This window comes from Mus pahari, chromosome 5, assembly GCF_900095145.1.
Source record: "Mus pahari chromosome 5, PAHARI_EIJ_v1.1, whole genome shotgun sequence".
Taxonomy (NCBI): domain Eukaryota; kingdom Metazoa; phylum Chordata; class Mammalia; order Rodentia; family Muridae; genus Mus; species Mus pahari.
In genome coordinates this window covers 110,978,979-110,993,433 of record NC_034594.1, presented here as the reverse complement: position 1 = coordinate 110,993,433, position 14,455 = coordinate 110,978,979, and the positions used below count along the sequence as shown (strand labels likewise).

Below are 14,455 nucleotides of genomic sequence, written 5' to 3'. Positions count from 1 at the left end.
CTCTCTGCCTCTCTGCCTCTCTGCCTCTCTGCCTCTCTGCCTCTCTGCCTCTCTGCCTCTCTGCCTCTCTGCCTCTCTGCCTCTCTGCCTCTGCCTCTGCCTCCCAAATGTTGGGGTTAAAGGCATACGCCACCACTGTTGGACACTCACAACAGTCTGTAATGAGATCTGATGCCTTCTTCTAAGGTGTAGTCACATACATAAAATAAATAAACCTTTAAAACAATCCACAATAACAAAATGCAGAATAAATGAAATTTCAAAGAAGTTGATGGACAAGGCTATTCTAGACTTGACTGTGTAGCCCAGGCAGGTAGATTTCTGAGTTGGAGGCCAGCCTGGTCTACAGAGTGAGTTCCAGGACAGCCGGGGCTACACAGAGAAACCCTGTCTCAAAAAAACCAAAAAAGAAAAAAGAAAAAAGAAAAGAAAAGTTCTGAAAAAGAACCCTTTTTCTTTATGGAGAAATTAAACCAAAGTGTGCTGCGCTCCATTTTGGTTGAGTCAGTCGCTCCTTTCCCCCACACCTGGAGCTTTTAAAACAGTCCCCAAGGTATAGACAGATAAAGTGGTAAGGAGAAAAGACCACCCACCCTGGTCCAGACCCATCAGCTTTCTGGGTCACAACTAACAGGCAAATATACATACGTGCACGCGCGCGCACACACACACACACACACACACACACACACACACTAAGCAACAGCTTAGGGAATTTCAAACTGAAACTCATCTGGTCTGTTATCCAATAAAAACATTTTATAAACGGGAATAACTCCAGGTGTGTCAGGCACTGGGACTAATGGGAGGAGAGAAGCCTGACGGGGAGAGAGTTTGTCCCTGAGCCACAATGGCGCACATTGAAACACCTTCTAACCAGGGAAACCTGGTGGAAGCTGAGACAGGAGGACTGTCAAGTACAAGGCTAGCCTGGAGAATTTAGTGACATCTCAAATTTTATAAAAGGGTCAGGGGGAGAACTGTGGAGATGTAATTCAGTGGTAGAGTACTTGCCTAGTCCGTCTGAGACCCTAGGTTCAAATCCCAGCACTGCTATAATAAATAACCATCAAACAATTGCCATTGACTGCCTCCACAGGGCTCCCTGCCTGTCACTCTCTACCCAGGCCCCACATAGCAGGACAATAGGAATACAACCGGTGGCTTAGGGTTCAGTTTGTCTCCTGTTGCTCGCAACATTTAATGGAAGACTAGACAGAAAACACATTTCCATAAATACTAATTGATTGGTGGCGAATTGACCCACAGAGGTCCTTCTAACAGTAATTATTATCTGAAAGAAGCTGAACTCAGATGCAAATTCCTGGCTCCAGGGTTCTGCCCGGAGGCTATTTTACATTTCAAGGGAGCCTCACAGTTTGAACTGGACTGTGAAAAATGAACCCAAGCAGGCAGGCAAACAGTTTCCAAATTCTATTCTCCCCGAGACATTTGCATCCCTTCTGTTGATATTTGTCAACTGTCACCAGGCCCTCTCTATCTATCATCTTCTCCCTACAGGACAGCCGGCGACACTGAAGGTCCATCTATTTGGTCCCTGCTCCCTAATAACAGAAATGTATGTCAGCTTTTCAAGGAAAAGAAACAATAGGTACAATGGACCTCACCAAGCCCACCAATGCCTTGTCCCATTGACTCTTGACTTTGGACTTGTTTCAGACCTCAGCGAAAGCTTAATTCCATAGCTAAGAATCACAGGTAGCATATACCAGTAAGCAATTAATAAGTTAATCCTGAGCAACATCATTGTCATCAGTCACATTAAGACCCAGAAACGGGGGGCGGGGGGGCTGGAGAGAGATGGGTCGGCGGTTAAGAGCACTGACTGCTCTTCTGAAGGTCCTGAGTTCAAATCCCAGCAACCACATGGTGGCTCACAACCACCTGTAATGAGATCTGACACCCTCTTCTGGTGCACCTAAAGACAGCTATAGTATACTTAGATTATAAATAATAAATAAATCTTTTTTTTTTAAGACCCTGAAATGCTAGACAGTAGAGGTACATTCCTTCAATCCCAACACTCTGGGAAGCAGAGGCAGGCAGATGTTTGAGAGTTGAGATCAGCCTAGACTACAGAACAAGTTTCAAAACAGCCAGGGCTATACAAAGAAACCCGGGGGGGGGGGGCGACACCCAGAATCTTCTGCCTAAAATATTGAGAGTTAAACTAACTTAAAGAGAAAAAAATAAATGCTAATGTATACAATGTTATGAATCCATAGGAGCTGGAGAGACGGCTCAGCAGTTAGGAGTCTAAAGGCCCGGGGTTCAATTCTCAGCACCCACATGGCAGCTCACAGCTGTCTATAATTCCAAGGTCTGACACCCTGACAGAGACACATGTGTAGACAAAACACTAATGCACATAAAGTAAAAAATAAAAGATTTCATAACAGACATCGGTGGATGTCTCCCTCCATCGGTGGAACCCTTCCAGGGTTCTCGCGAGTTCACAAAAAATAGAGAGTAATACAGAAAGTGATACTTAATAATCAAAATGAAAAATCCTCAGAGGCACAAATGCAGGACAGCTTCCCCCTTTTCTGTTCTACACAGCCCTCTGGGGAGCCGAAGAAGTGAAAGAGGTCTTTCAGCTGTTGGTTCCAAGAAATGGTTTTGCTTTTGTGAATGAGAAAGTACTTAAAACCATTCATTACAGATACCGTTTGAAACCATGATGCTTGGTAGTAAAGCATTAACCGCAGCTCCGGAGAGTCTGTAAGATTTTACAGTCTGTGCGGACCTTTGGTTCAAGCAGCCGAGTCTTTTTTTTTCTCTCACTAACAAAGCGTATCAAATACTGTCTCTCCATATTTGTGACTGCTATTTAATCTCACTTTATTCTTCCACAGAGATTTTTGAGGGCAGTTTGATAAGATACTTTGTCCACAATCTATGCAAGCCAAAGCTAGGTTGCTAATGGGATCTAAACATTACATTTCACTCCTCAAATTTATTTGAGGTCCAGAAAGGCCGGGGGTGGAGGGCTGGGGGGGGGGGAGGTATGGGGGCAGGGAATTGAAGGTTGATGTCTGTGCTGCCACCTGTTGGCCATATGATGAAATACACAGTAAGGGAAGAAAGCGCCCTATTTGTATTCATAGCCTATTTATATTCTGGTCCATAACTGCTCCATAGATGCTGGGGAAGGCAGCTCACAGGCCACTTAGAAGATATTGCAAAGGCCTGGACCTGTCTCCAGAAAAACAAATGAAAATAACACAACATACATATTTTTAATAAAACCTTTTCAAAAAAGATTTATTTAGTTTATGTCTATGAATGTTTTCCTCACATGTATGCCTGAGCATCACATGCATGCCTGGTGCTCTCCAAAGTCATGAGAGGGTACTGGATTCCTCAGAACTGGAGTTATGGCCAGCTGTCAGGTACTATGTGGTTGCAGGGACTGGAACTCAGGTCTTCTGCAAGAACAAGTTCTCTCTCTCTCTCTCTCTCTCTCTCTCTCTCTCTCTCTCTCTCTCTCTCCCTCTCTCTCTCTGTTTTTGTTTGTTTGTTTGTTTTGTTTTTTGTTTTTTGTTTTTTGAGACAGGGTTTCTCNGTATAGCCCTGGCTGTCCTGGAACTCACTTTGTAGACCAGGCTGGCCTCGAACTCAGAAATCTGCCTGCCTCTGCCTCCCGAGTGCTGGGATTAAAGGCATGCGCCACCACCGCCCAGCAAGAACAAGTTCTCTTAACCACCGCTTCTCTCCAATTCCCACAACAGACCCTTGTAGACAAATATGGACAGCCCAAAGTCCATCGGTGTACCCAAGCAAAGAAACCTCACTATCATGTGCTGTGGGGGGAAAAAAATCAGTACAAATAAATCATACATCCTGGGACAATAATTTAAATGCAAGATTATTCTTGGAAATTGTTTTCTTTTTTACTTTCCTTTTAAAAAAAAAAAAACAAAACACTAAATGGTTTTTTTTTGTTCAAATCTGGTGGTTAACTACTGAAAGAAAAAAAAAGAAAAACAAAACAAAACCCTTTAACCTTGTCCCACGGTCAGAGAGAGTTGCATTTCTGGGGTAAATTGGATGAGAATGGCCTGTGGGTGTTCTGGGTTGTGTCTCCATCAGCGACACGATGCTTCTGACAGTCTCTGGATCCTGGATCACCATGAGATAGTTACGAGGGTGTGAGGACTCGTGGTTTGTTTAGCTTGTAGAAATGCCTTCTCTGTTTACACAGAGCCATCCTCTTCTCTGACACCGGCTTCTCTAGTGCCGGGGATGAAACCCAAGCGCCTCTTAAGCGCCAGGCAACACTGGACCACAGAGCCAGCTGCTAAGATGGTTTGAATGTTCTCCAGTGATCTCCAAATCTGGAGACTTTCTCTCTCACATCCCCCAAAGAAGCTATTTTCTCCCATGTCCTGTCTCGGAGGAGAGACCTGCTCAGTCCTTGGAGCATCTTAGAACTGCCCAAAATAGCCCTCCTGATTTCCTCCTTTATGGTGTGAGCGACAGGCTCCATAAGGAGTAGCGACTGGTCCAGTCCATCCTGAACATTTGTTTTGTCCTGAGCATGATCCACATGAAATTAAAATGTTTATGCATAGCCATGAAAACCGTTACTAGAGTGAAGAGACAAGTTTCAAAGTGGGAGAAAAAAATGTTACCCCCGATCTACTGAGCAAAAGATTGATATCCAGAACCTGGAAAGAAAGAGACACATGAAAAATTTCAGGCAGTAGAAGGGCAAATTATGTCAAGAGCTCATGGTACAGGTGTGTGATCAACTACTCAGAGGACTGACACAGAACTGCCTCATGGTCAAGGCCTACCTGGGCTATAGAATGGGTTCCAACCATCCAGGGATACAAAGCAAGACCCTGGGGGGCTGGTGAGATGGCTCAGTGGGTAAGAGCACCCGACTGCTCTTCCGAAGGTCCAGAGTTCAAATCCCAGCAACCACATGGTGGCTCACAACCACCCATAACAGGACCTGACGCCCTCTTCTGGAGTGTCTGAAGACAGCTACAGTGTACTTACATATAACAAATAAATCTTTAAAAAAAAAAAACCAAAGCAAGACCCTGTCTAAAAAGGGAAAAGAAAAAAACTGTGCCTCTACCTCATGCCATGAAGAATGGCTATCACCCAGAAAGCAGATCATAACAGATATTAGCGAGGAAGGAAGGATGCATACACTATAGTGATGGATGTAACTTGACCAGCCTCTCTGCAGACCAGTATGGGCATTCCTTGAAGAATGAAGAGAAAAGCCAGGAGGTGCACGCCCATAATCCCAGCATTCTGGAGGCAAAGGCAGGTAGATCTCTGTGAGTTCAAGGCCAACCTGGTCAACAAAGTGAGTTCCAGGACAGCCATGGCTACACAGAGAAACTCCGTCTTGGAAAAAAAAAAAAGGGTAATGGAGGTGGAATACAATCAAAGAACATGACACACATATGAAAATGTCACAATTCAACTTATTAATTTGTACAGTAAATTCATACTATTTTTGAAAATTGAAATATAAACATCATCCTTTTGTGTAGTGTGTGTGTCCCTACCGGCTACCAGCGCCCTGCAGACTCCTGACAGACAAAGCGGCGAGCTCTCACAGCATCACTGCTGCCTGCTTCTGGGTGGCTTCAGGGGGTTTTCTGTTTTATTAATGTAATAAAATGTAGCTTTCAGAGTTATCTACAGTGTGTAATTACAAATGCATGTTATTGATATTACCAGCGCAATGCTTGAGTTTGCTTTTCCATTAATAGAAACTCTGCATTTTATGCATTAATTATACAAAGGATTAATGATGGCTTACACAAGTCTGTCTACATGAAGACAGTGTCGAAGCAATTACACTGATGGTAGAGTGGTCCCCTCTTTAGTAAAGGCGATGTTCCAAACAGTGGTTTTAAGTGCATTTGCTCTTAAACATAAAATGATGAGGGACGAGGAATAAATGAACCCGCGCCTATAAAACCCGGTTTCATGAGAGAATGGTAGGTATTGAGCATGCCCGCTCCTAACTCTTCTTGAATTCAATTCTTATAAAAGTCCAGCTAAAGGAATTTACCTTTTTATTTCTTAACTTTATTTATCTATTTATTTATTTATTTATTTATTTATTTATTTTGCAACATTAAACCTACAATGTCAACTCCAAACTCAGCTTGCCCAGGGCAGACCAACCCTGGTTTTATCCACCCTGGTTTTATCCACGATCCCCATCAATACATCCATGCTTTTTGTCAATTTTGCTTCCCAATGACCTCTTGAATCTTTCCACACCACCCCTATCCACTGCCATCCTCTGTGTTGAGCTTTTCCATCTATGGTACCTGAGCCCTACAGTGGCCCCAAGTCCGGCTCCTCACAAACACCTTGGGCCCATATCAAATCCGTCCTCTTCACTGTAGCAAAAGGAGCAACAAAGAAACAAACTGTAGCCCCTCTCCCTGCTGCGAACTCTTCTGGTCTGGAAGACAAACCTCAGGGCACTGTCCCAGGAACGTGAAGAACTGGCTCAGCTCCCATGTGGTGCTGGACTTCATCTTTCAGATCCAACTCCACATTTCCTCAAGGGTCTTGCTAGATCAAATCCCCTTCTAGAACCTACCTGTTACTTCTGCTTTCCACTGTGATGTTAGAATTACTTACATGAGTATCTCACTAAGATACTCATGAATTGAGTATTGAATACCTGCTTCCCTCAGTTATCTGTAAATTACATGAAGGCACTATGTTTTTTGTTTGTTTGTTTTTTCAAGACAGGTTTTCTCTGTGTAGCCCTGGCTGTCCTGGAACTCACTTTGTAGACCAGGCTGGCCTCAAACTCAGAAATCCACCTGCTTCTGCCTTCCAAGTGCTGGGATTAAAGGCACGAGCCACCACTGCCCAGCTTTGTTTGTTTGTTTTAAGATTTATTTATTTATTTATTTATTTATTTATTATATGTAAGTACACTGAGGCTGTCTTCAGACACACACCAGAAGAGGACATCAGATCTCTTTATGGATGGTTGTGAGTCACTATGTGGTTGCTGGGATTTGAACTCAGGACCTTTGGAAGAACAGTCAGTGCTCTTAACCGCTGAGCCATCTGTCCAGTCGCGGTATTGTTTTTCTTATTACCCGTCATCATCAATGCCTTTTGTACAGATACTTGTTTTTACAGAACAAACAATGAGGGGCTACTGAAAGATATTTTAAAATCATATGTTCCTTTATTTTTTTAAATTATGTGTATGCGTGTGTGTCTTTGTATGTGCAAGTTCCTCTAGAGGCCAGAGCATCCTCTCTCCTGAGCTGAAGTTTCATGTGACAGTGAGCTCCCCCACGTGATGCTGGGAACTGATTTCAGGTCTTTTGCAAGAGCAAGATGAACGTTAAGTGCCGAGTATGGCAAGGCCCTGGGTTTGAGCCCTGACCCTGGGTTTGAGCCCTAATAAATAATAAATAAATCAAGTAAACTGGCAATAAGCTCTAGTTCAGAGTTCTTCAAACGTATGACGAACGCAACTAAAATGAGAATAATAAGAAATTTTGCTTACTGACAATAAGAAACTTGTAGAAATTCCTTTCACAAGGATGGAATGGACTTCCTCAGATTCATCAGATCTGAAGGGAAGTCGACATCCTTGTTCCAGAACGGAGAGGAGAGAAGAGGAAGCGAGCAGTCTGGAGGGCAGCTGTAGTGTCGCAGCCGCCCTACCATCCTCCAGCCTCCGCCCACATCGACATCCCATTTTACAGATTAGATTCTCGCCCTGGCAAAAGTCCCATCTTCTTTTTCTTTTTCTTTTTTTTTTTTTTTTTTTTTTTTTTTTTTTTTTTTTTTTTTTTTTTTTTTTTGGTTTTTCGAGACAGGGTTTCGCTGTGTAGCCCTGGCTGTCCTGGAACTCACTCTGTAGACCAGGCTGGCCTCGAACTCAGAAATCCACCTGCCTCTGCCTCCCAAGTGCTGGGATTAAAGGCATGCGCCACCACCGCCCGGCAAGTCCCATCTTCTAAAGGTGCTACAGCTACAGCCAGCAAGCCAGAAGCTGGAGCCGCTCATGGAGATGAGTGTCATGTCTACCTCTCTCTGCTTCATTACATAGCTCCCCACAGTGGACTGTTTCCCAAATCTCTGTCCCTGTTAGAACCCTTTTTATTTTTTTCGCCAATATTTCTCCTTGCTGTTATCTTCTAGAATGCTACAATGTATCTCCCTTCTGGTTTTGTTGCCTCTTTCCGCTGTTACACAGCCACCTCCGTTCCTGGCTTATCTCTGTGCCAAGGACATATTCATCTGGCAAGCTGTCCCACTCTGACCCTCCCACTACATATGCTCAGGACCTTTCTGGAGTCTGACATTTGACTAAAGCATGCATGTATATTTGGTCTGGATCACTGACAACTATATAGCGAGAGGCCTGACAGCCTTCTATATTCAGAAGCCAAGCCGCCACATCAGGGGTGACAAATGACACCAACCTAATGACCACAGTAATTCACTGTCCTGTTTAAAGACACTATTTAGCAAAGTCAAGGTTAAAACCATGTAATGGAACAAATGAAGGGGCTCTGCTTCAGGACTGCACACTTGAGCACAAACTTCTACTACCAGGAAATAGCCATCTCATGTGGCCATCTACATTTTTAAAACGTTCTTCATGGGAACAGCTGTAAAGCATCTAAGGAGAGATTGTTTGAGACCTTATAAACACTTAAACTAAGGCTAGGCACAACGGTGCAGGACTCCTCTCTGAGCCTCCATCAGGAATTCAGTGCCACCCACACCTACTAAGCCAGACTGGGCTACAATGAAATAACTTAAACAAAGGAGCTGGAGAGATGACTGAGCAGTTAAGAACACTTGCTGTTCCTGGTGGCGCTCGCCTTTAATCCCAGCACTCGGGAAGCAGAGGCAGCGGATTTCTGAGTTCGAGGCCAGCCTGGTCTACAAAGTGAGTTCCAGGACAGCCAGGGCTACACAGAGAAACCCTGTCTTGGAAAAAAAAAAAAAAAAGAGGACCTAAATTCCGTGCCCAGCACTTTTGCTGGGTAGCTCACAATGCCCTGGCACCCAAGTACCCCAGGATCCAAAGCTTTCTTCTGACCTCTGAGGGCACCTATACTCACATGCATACAGACATGAGAATAAAAATGATAAAACCAACCTTTTAAAATATGGAAGGAAGGAATGTAGCTCAGAGAGAGAGAGAGCATCCATGAGCTGGACTCAATCATAAATACGATAAAAAACAAAACACACACACACACACACACACACACACACACAGAATTGCCCTTTTTACCACTAAAAACAGTAAGAATCTCTCAAGGGCCCTAGCTCGTCTTAGTCATGTGCTGGTATGTGACTCGCACTTAGAGGGCTTAGGAGGGGCCGTCAGTAGAGATGTCCACCTGAGAAGCTGTAGTTGAAGGCTCTCCTGCCCAGCCTTGCCTCAGGTGGACACAATGAGGAAGGCAGGGAGGGGCTACCCCACAGTCTGTGGGAAAACATGCAAATAGAGATGTACCCGTGAGGTGCACACTGCCTAGGCAGCCCTCTGGTAACCTTCTGCATAGGAAAGGAGGAGGAGGAGGGAGGCTCTGTACCTTCAAGAAAGCCACAGCCCTGAATCTGGTGGCCCAGGATGTTTGCAGCTGCCTGGGATGGAGGGGGGTGGGGGAAACATCACCCGCTCTGCCAGCCCTCTCGGCCAACCACCCACACCACTCTCCCTCAGGAGTTCATTTGATTAATATGTAACCAAAGAAGCGAAAGGCAAGGCGTTTCATAATCTGCATGTCTCGGCAGTTCTGACATTCCTCCAGGTTGGAAGCAACCGCCAGCAAGACCTTCTCCCTCGTGACATATTTATTCTTCCTCTTCAGATTCAAACCATTCCAGAAGGGTGAGTTTAGAAATACAGCAAACGCAGCCTGCTTGTCTGCAGTATTTACATGCTCTACATACCCTGGAAATATGTAGCTTATTAATGACTGATTTCCCAACCTCTTCAATAAGCTTTTTTATTAGCACGACACTCCTTAACTTACAAGTGTCAAGCCGTTGTGCCCTGTGCGTCTCTCCTTTATGATATTTAGTATAAAGATAGAGCAATATTTATGTCCCTCACAATCAGAGAACGGATAGTTTTAAGATCATATGGCCTAGATGCGATAAAGAAAGAAGGAAGCTTACAAAATGATAAATATTTTCATTAAAAACTTTAAAACTAAAAGTTCAAAGATATGTTCTCCCCTCTTATTTCTTGTCAAAACATGACTTAAGACCCAAAACTAATCTACTTTCAATTTTATTCCATATTTCAGTGCTGTCAGAGTACTCAGCGGAGAGTATTGGAATACGATCATTTTTTATTTTGTTGATGTTACCGACAGCTTTATTTCACAAAGCAATCTTATACTATGTCTAGCAGTAGCAGGGCATAGAGGTCAAATAGTCTATCCTTACAGGTAGAGAGCTTATTAAATGGGACGTCTATTAAAACCGATGGACAACATAAAGAAACATTTCAGCAAAATACTTTTAACATAGTTCAATGAAGATATGGCTCGGAAGGGCAGTAAATAATTTAAACAGAGACCAATGGGGAAACTGTTCCATTTTTTTTTTTTTTAACAGCATCTTCAATTTATATTTCAAACAAAGCAGGTAAATAGACAGAAAGGAACAAAAGCTACAGAGAACAGCCCAAGGTTTACCATCCTTGCAGAACAGATATTTCTCTAGCAAGTATGGAGGCCTGTAGTGCCTGGCCTGGAGCTAAACACTAACCCATAAACAATTCTCTGTTACAAAGCTCATTTATCAGGAGGCGTGGTAGGACGGCCCAGGATCCCAGCACTAAAGAGCCAGAGCTCAAGGCCAGCCTGAGTTACAGGATACCCTGTCTCTAAAGAGTAAGTAGTGAAGAGCTGGAGAGATGGCTCAGTGGTTAAGAGCACTGACTGCTCTTCCAGAGGACCGAAGTTCAATTCCCAGCACCCACATGGCAGCTCACAACCATCTGTGGCTCCAGTTCTAGGGGACCTGACATTCTCATGCAAATATACATGCAGGCAAAACGCCAATGTCCATATAATAGATATGTAATAGATAAGCTATCTAGCCATAAGCATTTTATGATTGTAGATGAGATAACTTTGAGGAGGGGGGGGGGATGTCTCACTGTGTACGCCTGTCCATGTAGGCCAGGCTGGACTTGAACTCATAGATCTTACCGGCCTCTGCAAGATTTACAGGTGTGCTTTCCACACCTGGAATAACATTTTTCGAAGGCTCTTCCTGGTGCCTGCTTTAGAGAATACTTCATTTTTAAATTATGTTGATAGATCATAGTCCTTGGGAGGCAAGGCTAGCCTGGCCCTACATAGCAAGCTCTAGGACAACCAGGACTAAGAGTCCCTTGGTGTAAGTCGGGGATGCAGATCAGACATAAAGTGCTTGTCCAGAATTCTCAAGGCTCTGGGTTCCATCCACACCGCTACAGAGAACAACGAAATCCCAATGCAATTCCAAAGGATTCTAAAAGAGTACATTAACTCACTTTTACGATTCATTCTTATTATTTTTAATTATATGTAGGTGTGTATCTATGCATGTGGATATGTACACATATGAGTGCAAGTCCCTGTGGAGGCACCTGGTCTCCTGGAGATGGAGCTGCAGGGAGTTGTGAGTCACCTGACGTGGGTGCTGGAAACCAAGCTTGAGTCCACCCAGAGGACAGTGAGTGCCACTAAGCCAGATCTCTGGCCCCCGAAATGTGTTAATTCAGAGCAGAATTTCCTTTTAGATATCCCTGGCAAGTCCTTAACTGTGTGTGTGTGTGTGTAATTAAGCTTATCATTACTTTAATCATATTTACTATTTATTCCTCTGTATTCTAGAGAGAGAGAGAGAGAGAGAGAGAGAGAGAGATCATAAACTGAGATAGCTACCTCACTTCACGTTCATGCTTTGAGATCCTACGACGATGGTGACCAGCACCTGCAATATCAATGAAGGTTGGTATGAGTACCACATTGCTTAGTCTTGAAACTGGGTGCTCAATCTCTTACCAGGAAATCAGGTCCCTGGTCTCTTGCCAAGAATATAAACTACTTGATGTAGGACTATCAGTAGATTTACCTGGCGGGATAATTAATAAGCTACAGAAACATAAAACCTGAGTTGTTAAAGTTTACAGTCACCTCCCTCACAGCATCACCTCGGCCACTGTCCTTGCTTCAGCACACAGTAAATCATCTACCTAAATGTATTTGCACCCAATCATTTTTTAAAGTCACAATCTTTGTAGTGTCAACTTGTCAAGGGTCAAAGGGAAGAACAGGCAAGATTCTCAAATCAATCTGCTTGTAGAAACTGTCTCGTTTCATTTCAAATTACCTGCTGTGGTGGACGCTGGGTATGGACAAACTGCCTTCCTCCATAAACCATGACAGCATGGGTCGAACTTAGGCGATCACTCATAAGGGCCGAGTCACGTCGCTTCTGTCATTAACTACTTTTAAACGGCTCTGCAGGGTAAGTGATCTTGCAGGGCAGCCATGGATATAAATACTGTTTGGACAGTTTAATGTCAAGAGACAACTCCTCTGGGATTAAAACCGTGTAACCCAATAAGATGACTGCCCACACAAGGACCACGTAAGGTGCTTTGGTATTGTTCCTAGAAGTCATATCTTTACATATGTTTCGTGCAAGTGAACCCATGTCAAGCCGGACATCATTCATCTACATTATGTAATGACAAGGTATCCTGATATATTCAAAAGGTAACACTCAGAGCCTTGGCCTTTCCAGAAAGCATTCTTCCACAGTTTACACGTTTTCTTTGTGAGGCTGACCAGAAAACGAGAGCACAAGATGGTGTGACCCTTGGGCTTGTGGAACTCAACGGACTATTAAAGGCCTAAAGCTGTCCATGAAACAGAGAGGTAGGTTACCATAGCTTGTGCACAAAGATCCAGGAGGGAAGAATTAGGACTGAAGTATCTATCCCATCACCATCTTAGCTTACCCATGCTGGCAAACACAGCAATACCTAAATCAACAACTATTATTATTTATTCAATATTTGGTATGTGCTGTGTACTGTAAGGAGGGCTTTATATGTACAACCTTGCTAAGACTCACATCCTAATGAGGAGTCTGTTTTAATCTCAGTTTAAAGGCGCTAAGGCACATCAGGGCTGTGCACAATGATTTACCTCAACAGGAACAAATTTTGTGTGCAAATAGAGAAGTCAACTATGATGCTATGCTGTCTCCATCACATCTGCCCCCCCCCAGAAGGAATTTTTCTTACTTGACATATGAAGTATTGCACAATATAAATACAGAGGCTCTGCTTTTTTTTTTTTTTTTTTTTTTTTTGAGACAGGGTTTCTCTATATAGCCCTGGCTGCCCTGGAACTCACTTTGTAGACCAGGCTGGCCTCGAACTCAGAAATCCGCCTGCCTCTGCCTCCTGAGTGCTGGGTTTAAAGGCATGTGCCACCGCACCCAGCTAAGGTTCTGCTTTCTTTAACATGCATGCTATGTGCAAAAATCCTTCCGAATCACTAAAAGGAAAGTGTTGCTTAGTTACGGGAAGGCACATTGAGTCAAATCAAGTGGATGTAAGAATCCCTCTACGGGAACATGAAGACTTTCCAGAGGGTACGTGGGCACGGAACTTTTAAGGAAATCAATTTCAAAATACTGTGGCCATATGTTTTCTTTCCTAAAATTAATCATCCTGAGAACATACGCTAATCCATTCTCCACCCCAAATCACAACAGATGCTCCCCAACCTACTTCAAAAGCACCCCCACACACACCCCAACTCTTATCACACCCTGAGGGTGAGAGCCTCTACCTCCTTACCAGTCCATCCCCAGAAGAGAAGTGTGTCAATCAAAGGTCCTCTGTGTTTAAAACTCACCTATCAGATGTAATGGATCTGCGAGGCTCTCATCAGTTTCTGATGTCACCTCCATGTGGAAGGCCGCTGCTGACCTTCAGAACCTCCCTTTAAGATGCTCACACACAGCTGTACAGTAAAGAATGTGCTCTGGCCAGGCATGGTGGTGCATGCCTTTAATCCTAGCACTTGGGAGGCAGAGGCAGGTGGATTTCTGAGTTTGAGGCCAGCCTGGTCTACAAAGTGAGTTCCAGGACAGCCAGGGCTATACAAAGAAATGCTGTCTCAAAAACAAAAACAAAAAACAAAAAACAAACAAACAAAAAAAGAACGTGCTCTGCTGACTAAAGAGGATGCCCGAAGCATCCTTGGTCTCTGCACATATGCAAACACATATACTCACACATGCACGCATGTACATAGCATGATCTCTAAAAAACGTCTCAACACATGGCCCAGGGTTAGGAGGGAGGGTTGCACTTAAAGAAGCAATGTAATGGATTTTCTATGTTTTCATTTTTTTTTTTTTTTTTTTTTTTTTT

General features: G+C 43.7%; 1 long non-coding RNA gene across 1 annotated transcript in view; it reads right to left on the bottom strand.

Moving 5' to 3' along the window:
• Positions 1–3,942: 3,942 nt before the first annotated feature.
• The window catches only part of LOC110321153, a 28,646-nt gene continuing 18,133 nt past the window's right edge, over positions 3,943–14,455 (bottom strand). The window contains exons 3-5 of the long non-coding RNA XR_002380502.1: positions 5,186–5,292; positions 4,821–4,868; positions 3,943–4,691 (exon numbers count right to left, since the gene is read on the bottom strand). This is a non-coding gene — a long non-coding RNA (uncharacterized LOC110321153). The remainder of the gene's footprint in view (positions 4,692–4,820; positions 4,869–5,185; positions 5,293–14,455) is intronic.